Here is a 15,913-nt window from a genome sequence, read left to right as displayed (position 1 = left end):
CATGGGGGTACATGTGCCCCTTTGAAACAGCACACCCGTATCCCTTGGATAAATACCTTGTAGTGCAAATGCTGGGTTGTAGGGTAGTTCTATTTTTAATTTTTTGATAGACTACTTTCTTATGTTAATCACAGTTCTCTAGAGAAACAACCAATTGGATATATGTGTGTATGTGTTTATACAATTTTATTTTGATTCTGTAATGTCAATTATAGATGTAATAATATATTCATTATAAGGAAAATTGGCTCATGCATTTATAGAGCCTGATAAGTTTCTAGATCTGCAGTTGGCAAGCTGAGATCCAGGAGAGTTGATGGTGTAGTTCCAGTCCAAAAGCTGGCAGGCTTGAGATCCATGAAGTTGTTGTTTCAGTTTGAGCCTGAAGGCAGGAAAAAAACGATGTCTCAGCTCAAGGCAGTCAAGAAGGAAGAATTCCTTCTTATTCGGGTGAAGGTCAGTCTTCAGTTCTATTCAGGCCTTCAACTGACTGGATGAGACCCACCCACACTAAGGAGGGCAATCTGTTTTATTCTGTCTTATCAATTCAAATAAACTCATCCCCAAATTCCCTTATGGAGATACCCAACATAGTGTTTTTCCAAACATCTGGGTACCCCATGGCCCAGTAAAGTTGACACATAAATTAACTGTCTTATTTCTGTAGAGGCTGGTTTAATGCCTGGTTAGTTAAGTGATCATAAATGATTTTGCAATTGGAAAAGTCACAAGTCCCCTGTTTTCATGAGAAAGTACATTCATGCATGGCTTTCAAATAGATAATGATAAACCTGGTTACAAAACCTTAGCTGGATTGCCCATGACCTTTTGTACCCACAAAACCTCAGCATTGCCCTCACCAGACTACATTAACCCTTTTCTGGTTTTGTGGCTGGAGGTCCTGATCCCCTTGTCATAGGCCAGTAGACAGTTACTAAGTTTATAGATACAATGTCCTGCTGAGCAGTAAATCAGCTTTCTCTGAGGTTGGTCTCCTCAGGTCTTCACAGCTGGATGCCAGGAGCCCAGTTCTTTCTTTCCTAAGGTCCATGGGTCAATTCTCCACCTAACAGAGCTTTAAATTTCACCACCAGTTACTCCATTGATATTTCTGACCTCATTCATTCCTCTTACCGGTTCCATTGGAAACTCGGGGGGCGGGAAATGACTTTGATTACACAGGGAGTCATTCCACTGTGGAAGTCACATAAAGCAATTCACGTAAAGCAGTTCTCACCAAGTTAATATGACCTGACCCCAGGAAGATGGGAAAAAGTCCCAGCCAAAATATACTTCTTGCAGAGAACAATTGGATATTCATGGACTATTATGGCATTGGTGGCCAGCTTTGAAAGCTGACTGCAAAAACTCTAATAGGAAGGTCTATTTGTGAACTTGGAAGTGCTGAGGCATTATTTCCTAATGCAGTGATTTCATAGATCTCACATAAATTTAGAGCTTTCCATTCACTGGATCTCACTGAAATTCTGGAGAACTGCTTCTTTCTGTTTATCATAGAAAAAAGGGAAGGAGTCTGTGTGAGTCTTTTTAGAAAACAATTTCCTGTCTACCTTGGCTCACGTCTTCATGAATTTTTTTATTCACCTTCAGTGCAAAAGTATATTTCAGTTGATTCTGAAGCATACCTTGTTTGTCCCACCCTCACTGTCTGTGCCACCAGCCTTTCCCACTGGAAGGCTGTGTGATAGCAGTGACTCCTTGGTGTGCTTTCAGTGTCGGTTGTGACCTTTACAGAGCCTTTTGCATTTAAGATCATTTCTAACATGGTAATAAAATTTTTGTCTATTAGAGGAATTTCAGGGATCCACTGGCAGGGAGGACTTTTTTTAAGGTTGGGCCCTTCCCAGTAAGCCTGAAATTGGACACATAGGGGACCTCGATCTCAGCTACAAAAAAGTCATATATGTGACTCATAAAATGGGGGACACATTTGGGAGCTTTTATACGTGAAGTGGACAGAATTTCAGGATGGTGAGATATGACTGTGGTAAGAAGAAGAGAGTAGTTAAAACAATAAAGAATTTCTGCCTTGAGTGGGGGGCACCTGGGTGGCTCAGTCAGTTAAGCGTCCAATTCTTGGTTTCATCTCAGGTCATGATCTCACAGTTTGTGAGATCGAGCCCCATGTTGGGCTCTCCACTGGTGGCACAGCCTACTTGGGATTCTCTCTCTTTCTCTGCCCCTTCCCCACTCTCTCTCTCTCTCTCTCTCGAAATAAATAATAATAAAAATGGGATCTCTGCCCTGGGTGATTGGATAGATGGTGGAATCATTAGCTGAGATGGGAAACACAGATGGGCAGCATTGGTGGGAAGATGGTTAGTCCTGTCTGAGGAATTTGAAAAATGTGTGGGGCAGGTGAGTCAAGTACCTATAGGTAGGTGTGTGAAGTCCCTGTGGTTCAGGGAGTGAACATTTGGGAAAATGAACCTCAGGAGAGAGATTAGTGTCCAAAGCCGCAGAACCATCCCAAGATTGGGAGCCGAGAAGTAAGTTTGAAATTTGGAGACTTTAGCCAATCTATTCCCATTGACTTCAACAGAATAAAGCAATAATACTCAACTGTTGGGATGTGTTCTTTATTTGATTAAACATCAAATTAAAAGCCAAATCATAAACTCATTATGTAACAATGACTCTCTACAGATTTGGCCATTATATGTAAGCTGCATGATACAGTTTATATGGTCAGCTATGTATTTCTTGGACCTTAATCAGACCCTGGAGAATTTGGAGAGAGCATTTGTTCTAAACCTAATTCTACACGTATCTCAATGCTTAGTTAATAAAGAAATGCTTTCTTCCTTCCCATTCCTGTCTCCTTGATGCTGCTTGATGCCTCATTGGCTTCCTTTGGCTAATTTTTTGGAGACAAGCGCAGGTAGATGAGAGACAACGTGTCTCTTTTTATTCACTTGGTGGCTTTGGTTATTTCTCAAGTGTCATCTCTGGGAGATCTGCAGCTTGGTTTCCATCCTTGGTGCTCATTTTACCTTTCAAGATCAAGAACTCATTTCTCAATGCGATTCATCCTACTTAGTGGCTCGTGCTAATTACAGTTGAGATGGCTTGCTTCCGCTGCATTTCAGAGGATGTCATCTTACCATGTTCCTCTCTTGTGTTTGTAAACACTGGCTTGCTCATTTCATATTTCCCCTTCGTTTATTCCAAGATTGATATCTCCGCCGCGGAATTGGAATCCTTCTATCTTTGGAACGGCATGCAAATCCTTTCTATCCCTTCTCAACGCTGTTTCTAAACTGTTGAATCTTTTTATGATAATTAAGAACCAGTGTTAAAAAAGCCAGTGAAAATGACTAAATCATGATTAAGACTGCCCAACCTTTCTGGATATATAAATTCACTGCAGTTTAGTCTTGCCAGGCTGTGGGTGAGGCTGCCGTGCGCAGTTGTGCAGGCTACTCGTGGCACCGGGGTGTTTGGCCACAGGGACGAATGCAGGCTGCGGGCACCCAGCACTGTCCTCACCAAGCCACCCACCTTGGTGTGTGGCTGCATCTCCTCAGGGAATCAATTCCTTTTTCTATTTTTTAAAAATGATTGTTTGTTGGGGCCCCTGGGTGGCTCAGTCGGTTAAGCGTCCGTCTCAGGTCATGATCTCATGGTTCATGGGTTTGGGCCCCACATCGGGCTCTGTGCTGACAGCTCAGAGCCTGGAGCCTGCTTCGGATTCTGTTTCACTCTCTCTCTGCCCCTCCCCCACTAACATTTATTTATTTATTTTGAGAGAGAGGGAGAGAGAGAGAGAGAGAGAGAGAGAGCAGGGGTGAGGCAGAGAGAAAGGGAGAGAGACACTCCCAAGCAGGCTCCACGCTGTCAGCACAGACCCCGATGGGGGCTTGATCTCAGGAACCACAAGGTCATGACCTGAGCCCAAAACAAGAGTCAGATGCTTAACCCATGTAGCCATCCAGGCGCCCCTCCTTTTTCTAATTTATACAAAGGCACTGCATTGATCCGTGGAGTCCTGAATTTGATCATTTTAGGTAGCTCCTCAGCCTATGATACTATCACCAAAGACAGGAAGCAGAATAGACCTTGTCTTAGTGTGAGTACACCCAGAAAGTCTGGAAGAACATAAATCTGACCTTCTGCTTCCACCTATATGTTCCAGCTCCTACAGAGCCCACAAGGGGGTGTAGCCACGGGTGCTCTGCTATGTGACTGGCTCCCTGCTCCTCTTCTCCACTGGTGCCAGACCATACTTGCTCCAACATGGCCATCTAAGGAGGTAAGCCCCTTCCCATTCAGACTTCCTGTCCCCCCTCTCATCACACATAACCCTTCTGTGCTTTTCTCTCACCCGCCCCATCTGCCATCTGGTCTTGTCACTGAGTGCCCTGTTGTTGATTCCTCATGGGGGGAAATGCAGGGCTGAGCACAGAGAAGGGACAGGGACAGCATATCCCAATTGCCTTCTCCCTTATACCAGAGAGGCTAGAAGTCTGGGAACTCTATTTCTTTTTTTGAAGTTTCTTTATTTTGAGAGAGAGAGCGTATGAGCAGGGGAGGGGCAGAGAGAGAGGGAGAGAGAGAGAATCCCAAGCAGGCTCTGTGAGAATCCCAAGCAGGCACAGAGTCTTATGTGGGGCTTGATCCCATGAACTGTAAGATAATGGCCTGAGCTGAAACCAAGAGTCAGATTCTTTTTTTTTTTTAATTTATTTATTGTTTAATTTACATCTAAGTTAGTTAGCATATGGTGCAACAATGGTTTCAGGGGTAGATTCCTTAATGCCCCTTACATTTAGACTATCCTCCCTCCCACAACCCCTACAGCACCCCTTTGTTTGTTCTTGAAGACTCTTTTACATTTTGTTCCCCTCCTTATTTTTATATTATTTTTGTTTCCTTCCTCTTATGCTCATCTGTTTTGTATCTTAAAGTCCGCATATGAGTGAAGTCATATTATATTTGTCTTTCTCTGACTGACTAATTTCTCTTAGCATAATACCCTCTGGTTCCATCCATGTAGTTGCAAATGGCAAGATTTCATTCTTTTTGATTGTCGGGTAATACTCAATTGTATATATACACTACATCTTCTTTATCCATTCATCTGTCAGTGGACATTTGGGCTCTTTCCATACTTTGGCTATTGTTGATCGTGCTGCTATAAACATTGAGGTGCATGTGTCCCTTCAAAACAGCATCCCTGCATTCCTTGGATAAATACCTATTAGTGCAATTGCTGGGGCATAGGGTAGTTCTATTTTTCATTTTTTTGAGGAACCTCCATACTTTTTTCCAGAGTGGCTACACCAGTTCGCATTCCCACCAGCAGTGCAAAAGAGATCCTCTTTCTCTGCATCCTCGCCAACATCTGTTGTTGCCTGAGTTGTTAATGTGAGCCATTTTGGTGGGTGTGAGGTGGTATCTCATTGTGGTTTTGATTTGTATTTCCTAGATGATGAGTGATGTAGAGCATGTTTTCATGTGTCTGTTGGCCATCTGGATGTCTTCTTTGGAGAAGTGTCTATTCATGTCTTTTGCCCATTTCTTCACTGGATTATTTGTTTTTTGGGTGTTGAGTTTGAGAAGTTCTTTATAGATTTTGGATAGTAACCCTTTATCTGATACATCATTTGCAAATATCTCCTCCCATCCCATCGGTTGCCTTTTAGTTTTGTGGATTGTTTCCTTTGATGTGCAGAAGCTTTTTATTTTGATGAGGTCCCAATAGTTTATTTTTGCTTTTGTTTCCCTTGCCACTGGAGATGTGTTGAGTAAGAAGTTGCTGTGGCCGAGGTCAAAGAGGTTTTTGCCTGCTTTCTTCTCTAGGATTTTGATGACTTCCTGTCTTACATTGAGGTCTTTCATCCATTTTGAGTTTATTTTTGTGTATGGTGTAAGAAAGTGGCCCAGGTTCATTTTTCTGCATTTTGCCGTCCAGTTTTCCCAGCACCACTTGCTGAAGAGACTGTCTTTATTCCATTGGATGTTCTTTCCTGCTTTGTCCAAGATGAGTTGGGCATACATTTATGGGTCCATTTCTGGGTTCTCTATTCTGTTCCATTGATCTGAGTGTCTGTTCTTGTGCCAGTACCATACTATCTTGATGATTACAGCTTTGTAATACGTCTTGATGTCTGGGAGTGTGATGCCTCCAGTTTTGGTTTTCTTTTTCAAGATTGCTTTGGCTATTCCGGGTCTTCTCTGGTTCCATACAAATTTTAGGATTTTTTGTTCTATCTCTGAAGAATGCTGGCATTATTTCACTAGGTATTGCATTGACTATGTAGATTGCTTTGGGTAGTATTGACATTTTAACAATGTTTGTTCTTCCAATCCAGGAGCATGGAATATTTTTTTGTGTCTTCTTCATTTTCTTTCACAGCTTTGTATAGTTTTCAGTGTATAGATTTTTCACCTCTTTGGTTATGTTTATTCCTAGGTATTTTATGGTTTTGGGTGCAATTGTAAATGGGATCAATTCCTTGATTCCTCTTTCTGTTGCTTCATTATTGGTGTATAGGAATGCAAACGATTTGTGTGCATTGATTTTATATCCTGCAACTTTGCTGAATTCATGGATCAGTTTTTAACAGTTTTTTTTTGGTGGAGTCTTTTGAGTTTTCCATATTGAGTATCATGTCATCTGCGAAGAATGAAAGTTTGACTTCCTCCTGGCCTATTTGGATGCCTTTTATTCCTTTGTGTTGTCTGACTTCCAAGGCTAAGACTTCCAGTACTATGTTGAATAACAGTGGTGAGAGTGGACATCCCTGTTGTGTTCCTGACCTTTGGGGGAAAGCTCTGTTTTTCCCCATTGTGGATGTATAAGCAGTGGGCCTTTCATATACAGCTTTTATGATCTTGAGGTATGGTCCTTCTATCCCTACTTTCTTGAGGGTTTTTACCAAGAAAGATGCTGTATTTTGTTAAATGCTTTCTCTGCATCTATTGAGAGGATCATGTGGTTCTTTTCCTTTCTTTCATTCATGTGAGGAATCACACTGATTGTTCTGCAGATATTGAATCAGCCCTGCATCCCAGGTATAATTCCACTTGGTCATGGTGAATAATTCTTTTAATGTATTGTTAGATCCGGTTGGTTAGTAACTTACTGAGAATTTTGCATCCACGTTCATTTAGGGAAATTGGTCTATAGTTCTCCTTTTTAGTGGGGTCTTTGTCTGGTTTTAGAATCAAGTTAATCCTGGCTTCATACAGTTTGGAAGTTTTCCTTCCATTTCTATATTTTGGATTTCTTTACTGGTAATGGGACTGTTCAAATTTTCTATTTCTTTCTGTTTGAGTTTTGGTAGTTTATATGTTTCTAGGAATTTGTCCATTTCTTCCAGATTTCCCATTTTATTGGTATATAATTGCTCATAATATTCTCTTATTATTGTTTGTATTTCTGTAGTGTTGGTTGTGATCTCTCCTCCTTCATGCTTGATTCTATTTATTTGGGTCCTTTCCTTTTTCCTTTTGGTCAAACTCGCTAGGGGTTTATCAATTTTGGTAATTCTTTCAAAGAACCAGCTCCTGGTTTCATTGATCTGTTCTACTGTTTTTCGGTTTCGATAGCATTGATTTCTGCTCTGATCTGTATTATTTCCTGTCTTCTGCTAGTTTTGGGTTTTATTTGTTGTTCTTTTTCCAGCTCTTTGAGGTATAAGGTTAGGTTGTGTATCTGAGACCTTTCTTCCTTCTATAGGAAGGCCTGGATTGCTATATACTTCCCTCTTATGACCGCCTTTGCTGTGTGCCAGAGGTTTTGGGTTGTGGTGTTATCATTTTCATTGGCTTCCATGTACTTTTTAATTTCCTATTTAATTTCTTGGTTAGAAATTCATTCATTCTTTTGTCTCCAAGTATTTGTTATCTTTCCAAGTTTTTTCTTGTAGTTGATTTCAAATTTCATAGTGTTGTGGTCTGAAAATATGCACAGTATGATCTCGATCTTTATTTACTCGTTGAGGGCTGATTTGTGTCCCAGTATGTGATCTAGTCTGGAGAATGTTCCATGTGCACTTGAGAAGAATGTGTATTCTGCTGCTTTAGGATAAAATGTTGTGAATATGTATGTTAAGTCCATCCGGTCCAGTATGTCATTCAAAGCCATAGTTTCCTTGTTGATTTTCTGTTTAGATGATCAGTCCATTGTTGTAAGTGAGGTGTTGATGTCCCCTATTGTTATGGTATCATTATCAATGAGTTTCTTTATGTTTGTGATAATTAATTTATATGTTTGGGTGCTTCCACATTTGGCACATAAATGTTTACAGTTGTTAGGTCTTCTTGGTGGATAGACCGCTTAATTATGATATAATGCCCTTCTTCATCTCTTGTTACAGTCTTTATTTTAAAATTTAGATTGTCTGATATAAGTATGGCTACTAAGGCTTTCTTTTGGTGACCATTAGCATGATAGATGGTTCTCCATCCCCTTATTTTCAATCTGAAGGTGTCTTTAGGTCTAAAATGGGTCTCTTGTAAACAGCATATAGATAGATCTTGTTTTCTTATCCATTCTGTTACCCTATGTCTTTTGATTGGAGCATTTAGACCATTGACGTTTAGAGTGAGTACTGAAAGATACAAATTTATTGCCATTATGTTGCCTGTAGAGTCAGAGTTTCTGGCAGTGTTCTCTGGTCCTTTCTAGTCTTTTTGTTGCTTTTGGTCTTTTTGTTTTTGTTTTTGTTTTTGTTTTTGTTTTGTCTTTTCTCCCCTCAGAGAGTCCCCCTTAAAATTTCTTACAGGGCTGGTTTAGTGGTCACAAACTCCTTTCATTTTTGTTTGTCTGGGAAACTTTGAATCTCTCCTTCTATTTTGAATGACAGCCTTGCTGGATAAAGAATTCTTGGCTGCATATTTTTCCAATTCAGCACACTGAATATATCCTGTCACTCCTTTCTGGCCTATCAAGTTTCTGTGGATAGGTCTGCTGCGAATGTGATCTGTCTTCCCTTGTAGGTTAAGGACTTTTTTCCCCTTGCTGCTTTCACGATTCTTTCCTTGCCTGAGTATTTTGTGAATTTGACTATGACATGCCTTGTTGATGGTCAGTTTTTGTTGAATCTAATGGGAGTCCTGTGTGCTTCCTGGATTTTGATGTCTGTGTCTTTCCCCAGGTTAGGAAAGTTTTCTACTATTATTTGCTCACATAACCCTTCTATGCCGTTTTCACTCTCTTCATCTTCTGGGACCCCTTTGATTCTGATGTTGTTCCTTTTTAATGAGTCACTGATTTCTCTAATTCTTAAATCGTGCTCTTTTGCCTTAGTCTCCCTCTTTTTTTTCTGCTTCATTATTCTCCATAAGTTTGTCCTTTATGTCGCTTATTCTTTGCTCTGCCCCATCCATCCTTGCCACCATGGCATACATTCAAGATTGTAGCTCAGTTATAGCATTTTTTTTTATTTCATCCTGACTACCTTTTACTTCCTTTATCTTCCTAGAAAGGGATTCTAATCTGTTTTCAACCCCAGCTAGTATTGTTATTATTGTGATACTAAACTCTAGTTCAGACATCTTGCTTGTATCTGTGTTGATTAAGTCCCTGGCTGTCATTTCTTCCTGTTCTTTCTTTTGGGGTAAATTTCTCATTTTAGCATTTTGAAGGAAGAAAAGGAATTAATAAAGTAAAAAAAAATAAAAATTAAAAACAACACAAAGAAATCAAATAAAGGATGCTAGATCCTAGGTATGTTTTGATCTGGTTGTTGAAAGAAGCTTGATAGATTAGAGAAAAAAGGGAAAGATAAGAAAAAAAAAGAAGGAAAAAAAGAAATGTTTGAAAATTTGAAAAATGAGTACAATAAAATAGAATAAAATGAAATGATGAAAGTAAAATAGAATTTTAAAAATTTACAAAAAAGTGTAAGATATAGTAGAAAAAATTAAGGAAAAAATCTTTTTAATAAAAATGGAAAATAAAATAAATTTTTTCTCTTTCTGTATTCAAGAATAAGAAAAGAAAGAGAAAAAAATTGAATAAAAGGACAAGCAAACAGAATGAGACATGATTGAAATTAAATCTGTTTCCCCTAGAAGTCAAACTGTGAAGCACTTCATAGTCTGTAAACTAAGCAAGTGGAGAGACTTGTGTTTGTCAAGAGTGCTGTTGGCCCAGTTGGTCAGGGTTTAGTGTAACGGCTCCGTTTTCCACTAGATGGTGCTGCTCAGCTTACTGGGATGGATTGCTGTAGCGCTTACAGGCGTGTATGCGTGAGAGGGGTGAAAATGGTGTTATCCAGCTACCCAGTCTCTAGTATCAGAACTCTGTGCTCTCCCTGACTGGCAGTCGAGCACCCCTCCTTTGTCTCCGGCTTCCATCTACTCCCTGCTTCTACACTGTCCATGACCATGCCATCAGGCTGCCAGGCAGCACCTCACTCCTGAGTTTTATCTCAGATGTGGCTGTGTTTCCTGACCCCTCACTTCTGAGGGACTGTGGCTTTGACCTGCTCAGACCGTCTTGGGGAGGGTGTCACTCAGCAATGGCTGGGTGCCCACCCACCCCCAGGAACATTTGGGAGACCGTGCTGCTGCCAATGCCCAGAGACTGTGGCTGGGTGCCAGCCCGCCCCAGAAAAGGTTCACGTGGTTGTGTAGCAGCAGAGTTTCAGAGTTTATGGAAAATTACAACACACATCTGGTACCAGGCTTCCCCCTTAATGTCCTTGTTCCAGCACCAGTGAATGTGGTTGTTCTCCAGGGTCCACTGGGACCTTTGCTTGTGGGGTGGCCGCACAGCCTCTACCAAATGTCCTCCCAGCAGGGAAACCACCGCTCCCTGGGTGGCCCAAGGACTGCCCAGACTTCACTCTGTTCCTGGGGATTTTCCCTTCCCACCAGAGCACTGCCAGGTATTGAGCTACAGAGTTTCAGACTCTGCACTCCCCCTGTTTATAGAGTCTTAATGGAATTTAAATTCTCTCCTTTCTCCTTTCTCCCTTTTCTTGTTCAGTCCCTGTGGCTGTTTCCACTTTTCCACTTTCTCTACAGCTGATTTTGGGGGGGGGGGTGCTTTTCCCATACTCTCCAAACCACCCCCCCGTCCCCGCCATCTCTGTCCTCTCTCCACAAGCAAAAACAGCTCCCTGCCTTCCACAGCTTCTCTCTCCTCCAGTTCACCTCTCTGCGCTGTGTACCTGCCGAGGTCTGTGGTTCAGGTTGTGCAGATTGTTGTGTTAATCCTCAAATCAATTTTCTAGGTGTGCAAGATGGTTATGTGTTGATCTGGCTGCATTTCAGGGACAAGAGATGCAAAAAAAAAAAACCTTCCATGCTGTTCTGCCATCTTGACCCCTCAAGAGTCAGATTCTTGACTGACTGAGCCACCCAGGTGCCCCTGGGAACTCTATTTCTGAGACTCTCTTGCCATTAGGCTTAGGACAGGACTTCGAAGGTACATCTGTGCCAGACTGGGAGAATTGTGGCCACACAGTGTGTGGGCTTCAACACATGGATTTGCAGCCCCTTTCATATTCCTCTGATGGCTCTCAGTCCCCAGGTTGTGGACATCTGTGACCACTGACAGTCCTTTTCTGCATTTTGCTGACCTCTGGGTGGGACCTTCAACTTCCTGACTTCTGGACCATAGCTCTGGGGACAAACCTGGAAATTAGGGGTGAAACCCCTGATACCCTTGTAGGTGCCTTTGTAGGGAATTAGAGTTTTATCCGTAACTCCCCAAATATTAACAACAACTGCCCTGGGGTGCCTGGGTAGCTCAGATGGTTAGGCCTCTGATTCTTGGTTTCAGCTCAGATCATGATCTCACAGTTTCTGGGATCGAGCCCTACATTGAGCTCCACACTGACAGCACAGAGCCTGCTGGGGATTCTCTCTCTCCCTCTCTCTCTGCCTTTCCCCTGCTCACTGTCTCTGTCTCTCTCTCAAAATAAATAAATAAACTTAAAAAAAAAAGAACAACTGCCTCACATTTAAATATCGATAAGACTGGCTTGAAATCATTATGCCATCTTTGGAAATATCTGGAAAGAATGATGACCCATGTATTTTGCATTTACACCTTATAAGTTTGGGGCTTCCTTTCATTGGTCATTGATATAGGATGGATTTACCAAGTAAAAGCTGCCTGATTATAAACACCTTGAGGGACTAAGATTGTTCTGTTTATCCTATTGGCCATCTTTTCCTTTCTTGGGCCTTCCTCCCTTGGCTTAGAAACATAAGGCAGTCCCTACCATTCTAAAAATAACTCCATCACTTAGTAAGCAAGGCCTCTCTTAGTTCTGCTTTTCTCTTTACAACCATCAACCACCTTTTCTAATTAATTTCCTGTACCCTGATGTCTTACGTGATATCGGACTCCCTGAATTTCCAATGTTTTTTTGGGATTTTCATAGGTTTTTGGCCTCGAAGGAGAGATTATGAGTTACAAAGTCTCTGTTAAGCAAAATTTAGGACACTATTCTATCCGTGGCCTTTACCTTGCTGATGCGCATTATTCACATGGAGTTCAGTATTTCCTAAATGTTTCTGGGTGAGAACCCTTTTGCTCTGTCCAAGATCACTGAGGACCTCCTATCGCTAAATTCAATGGATGTGTAACAGGATGTAGGATGATTGTTTTTAGCAGACGCTGACATTTCAAAATGTTAGCCCTTGCTATTTCTGGCTTGGGGACACCCCAGAGATCTTGCAGCAGACCTTCTTTCTTCTGGGAAGAGCCACAGGAGTTCCCCCTTTTAGTTCCTGAGCGACAGCATTTCTGGGCAGAGTGTGCACTAACATGCTTACTTATTAATTTTTCCTTGGGCAAGGGTCGGGGGGCCCTGGCTTGAGGTAGACCCCACACCTTGACCCATAGCTGAAGGTTGCAGGAACAATTTCAGGAAGAACTGATATTGACACTAGAGACTTCTTTCTCTCTCTGTCTCTATTTTAGAGAGAGACAGAGAGAGAGCACTCAAGTGGGGGAGAGGGGGCAGAGGGAGAGAGAGAGAATCTTAAGAAGGCTTCAGGCTCAGCACAGAGCCCAATGCAGGGCTTGATCCCTTGATCCTGGGATCAGGACCTGGGCTGAAATCAAGAGTTGGATGCTCAACTGATTGAGGCACCCAGGCACCCAGGGTCTTTGAGGGGGCTCAGAAAATAGAACATGCTGACATGCATTATTCACACAGATTCAGTATTTCCTGAATACTTAAAAAAATTTTTTTTTCAACGTTTATTTATTTTTGGGACAGAGAGAGACAGAGCATGAACGGGGGAGGGGCAGAGAGAGAGGGAGACACAGAATCGGAAACAGGCTCCAGGCTCTGAGCCATCAGCCCAGAGCCTGACGCGGGGCTCGAACTCACGGACCGTGAGATCGTGACCTGGCTGAAGTCGGACGCTCAACCGACTGCGCCACCCAGGTGCCCCATCCTGAATACTTTTTAAAAAAATTTTTTTTTTCAACATTTATTTATTTTTGGGACAGAGAGAGACAGAGCATGAACGGGGGAGGGGCAGAGAGAGAGGGAGACACAGAATCGGAAACAGGCTCCAGGCTCCGAGCCATCAGCCCAGAGCCCGACGCGTGGCTCGAACTCACGGACCGCGAGATCGTGACCTGGCTGAAGTCAGACGCTTAACCGACTGCGCCACCCAGGCGCCCCTGAATACTTTTTAAAAATGTTTATTTATTTTTGAGAGAGAGAGAGAGAGAGAGAGAGAGAGAATGAGTGGGGGAGGGGAAGAGAGGGGGGGACAGAGGATCTGAAGCAGGTTCTGCTCTGACAGTACAGAGCCTGATGTGAGGCTCAAACTCACAAACCATGAGATCATGACAGCCAAAGTCAGACGCTTAACCGACTGAGCCTCCCAGCTGCCCCTTCTGAATGCTTTTGACTGAGACTCCGTCGGCTGTGTCTAAGATCTTCCTCCCTGCCTGGCTTCTGAACAAATTGAGAAATCAGGCAAGGGAGAAGGGCACATGGAAAATTAACATTTTCCTTTATGACTGATGAAGGCTTGGCTGCAGGGTGTGGCTCTTCTACTGGGAAACTTGACTTGCTAAGTTTTTATGGACATGTCCACTGGGGCAGCCCTGGCTACCACACCCCTGGGGCCCTGGAGGAGCAAAGCAGAGCCCATGCTCTGGCGGACAAGCAACTCCCTCTGAAGAGGAGAAAGAGAAGGGAAGAAATAAATATGTGTGATTGATTCTTCCCAAATTTTTCACTCAGATGAGTCACCCCACTGCACCTGGGTTGAAGTAAATGAATGGACAGAAAGATCCAGGAGGGTGACCTCAGTAAGTACCTTCCTGGCTCCCTTCCTAGAGGAAACACCTGAAATAGGGAAACTGGGTCCCCTTGAAATAGATTAGCATGACTAATGAGATAGGCAGAACTAGACCAAGGCCAGCTGGTACCTTGGGGTACCTGACGGGAGGGGAGGGGCTTTCCACACCCAGCAGGTAATTGATGCTGTCATTGCTTCTTTCCCAGGCACACCAGAATCATAGGGGAGATGGCTGTGGTGTGTGTGTGTGTGTGTGTGTGTGTGTGTGTGTGTGTACACAGAGCAGCACCTTGGAGCTATGGCCTACGTTAGCATGTAGTAACCTTGGGGATAGATGGAGGCAACTCTACCCCCCATATCTCACATTGTTGGCCGCAGCCTCAGAAATCCTTGATTTCAAGTACTTCTGGCAGAGAACTGGTGGCTGTTAGCAGAGACACGTTGGGGGACCGGCCACCCCTTCTGCCCCTTCTCTGTTAAATGAGTCTTATTGGGATCCATATCTTCATTGGTATAGCCGTGTGTGGGGTTCTTAGACTCTACATGAGGTAGGAACCCTAAGAATGTCAGAATGGTCTGCTGGCATTTGGAGGACTGGGACTATCCTGTCACTGTGGCTTGAATATTATAGAAATGCTACCTTTTTGTACCTCAAGATGGTGCAACGGTGGGGGGAACCTGGGTGGCTCAGTCAGCTGAGCGTCCAACTTCGGCTCAGGTTGTGATCTCACGGTTCATGAGTTCAAGCCCCACACTGAGCTCGCTGCTGTCAGCAAAGAGCCTACTTAGATCCTCTCTCCCTCTCTCTCCCTGCCCCTCCCCTGCTCGTGCCGTCTCTCTCAGAAATAAACAACACATTAAAAAACATTAAAATAAATAAAACATAAAAATTTTAAAAAGATGGTGCCATGGGATGCATGGCTTGTAGAGACTTCCCTCTGTGTTATTTTGTTGATTCCTCTGCCACAATGGACACCTGTGATCATGTACTTGGCTTCTGTGTCCTTTTCCTGCTGCCCTGAGTGCTCCTTCTGGCCTCCCTCACAGCTGAAGTTCGTGTTTCCAATGCTCCTCCGCAGCATGCCTCGATGCTTAGTGCTCAGCTCTCTCCTCCCTCGCCCTGGAAAGTCTCCCTGTCCTGGTCCCGCTCTTGCTGTCCTCTGGTCTTCAGATCCTCCGTAACCAGTTGCTGGCTGCAACCCTTTAAACATCTAAAAATCAACACATTCGACCCCTGAGTTCATCATCTTGGCCAAGCCGGTCTTTCCTCTCGGTTCTCCGTCTCGACTCATGTCACGGACATTCACCCAGTTTTAGGAGTTAGAAATTTAGCAGTACCTCTGACTCTTCCCCCCACATTGAGTTAGTCATCAAGACCTGACCCTTTAAAAACAACAACTTCTTGAGCTTTTCTGGAATGTACTCGCGTCTCTGCTTCCCTCAGTAGTGGGCTGGAAAGTAATTAACAAACAGCTCTGGGGGGGAAGCCTTGATTTGTAGCATTTGATGGTGTCTGTTGCATCCGTACTTTCACCACGGCTGATTTCAAGCCACCCAAGGTTTAATAGTCTGTCCCCCAAACTCCTAAAAACCTCACTGGCTTTTGCAAGATGGTACAAGCCAGCTCCAGTTGACAATGGCCCCAACCCCCTTGGTGCTT

At 43.1% G+C, this 15,913-nt stretch overlaps 1 long non-coding RNA gene across 1 annotated transcript in view; it reads left to right on the top strand.

Moving 5' to 3' along the window:
* Positions 1–15,913, top strand: part of LOC122472644 — a 45,864-nt gene that overhangs the window by 6,079 nt on the left and 23,872 nt on the right. The window contains exon 3 of the long non-coding RNA XR_006294488.1: positions 4,157–4,273. This is a non-coding gene — a long non-coding RNA (uncharacterized LOC122472644). The remainder of the gene's footprint in view (positions 1–4,156; positions 4,274–15,913) is intronic.

This window comes from Prionailurus bengalensis, chromosome B4 (genome assembly GCF_016509475.1).
Source record: "Prionailurus bengalensis isolate Pbe53 chromosome B4, Fcat_Pben_1.1_paternal_pri, whole genome shotgun sequence".
Taxonomy (NCBI): domain Eukaryota; kingdom Metazoa; phylum Chordata; class Mammalia; order Carnivora; family Felidae; genus Prionailurus; species Prionailurus bengalensis.
This window is presented reverse-complemented; position numbering and strand designations above follow the sequence as displayed.